The sequence below is a fragment of the Brassica oleracea genome, chromosome C3 (assembly GCF_000695525.1).
Source record: "Brassica oleracea var. oleracea cultivar TO1000 chromosome C3, BOL, whole genome shotgun sequence".
Taxonomy (NCBI): Eukaryota; Viridiplantae; Streptophyta; class Magnoliopsida; order Brassicales; family Brassicaceae; genus Brassica; species Brassica oleracea.
Window position 1 is genome coordinate 50,679,559 of NC_027750.1, and position 378 is coordinate 50,679,936.

A 378-nucleotide genomic window follows, 5' to 3' on the forward strand; every position below is an offset into this window, starting at 1 on the left:
ATAAATCTTATCAAACCCCGTAAGTTTGGCTCATTACCGAACAAAAGAAATCTCAATGAGTAAGGGTTTTACCAAAACACGTTTTCCGAAAACATTTTGGAAGGGTAAAACTTGTTCTCCTAAAAACCACAGAAAACCCCTAGGTTAATCGTGGAAAAAAGGAAGCGCAACAAATCGATTACACAGCTCGGTCGCTACGTAGCGACCGAGCATGCACACGACTCGGTTGCTACGTAGCGACCGAGCTCAAGCCAACTCTCCACTCGATACATAGCGACCTGTCAGGCCTAAAAAGGGTCCTCCTTTGCGTTCTCTTTTGAATCCTCATCGTAACGCTTTTTGTTTCGTCTCAATCGGAGTTTCCGTTGAGATTTTACG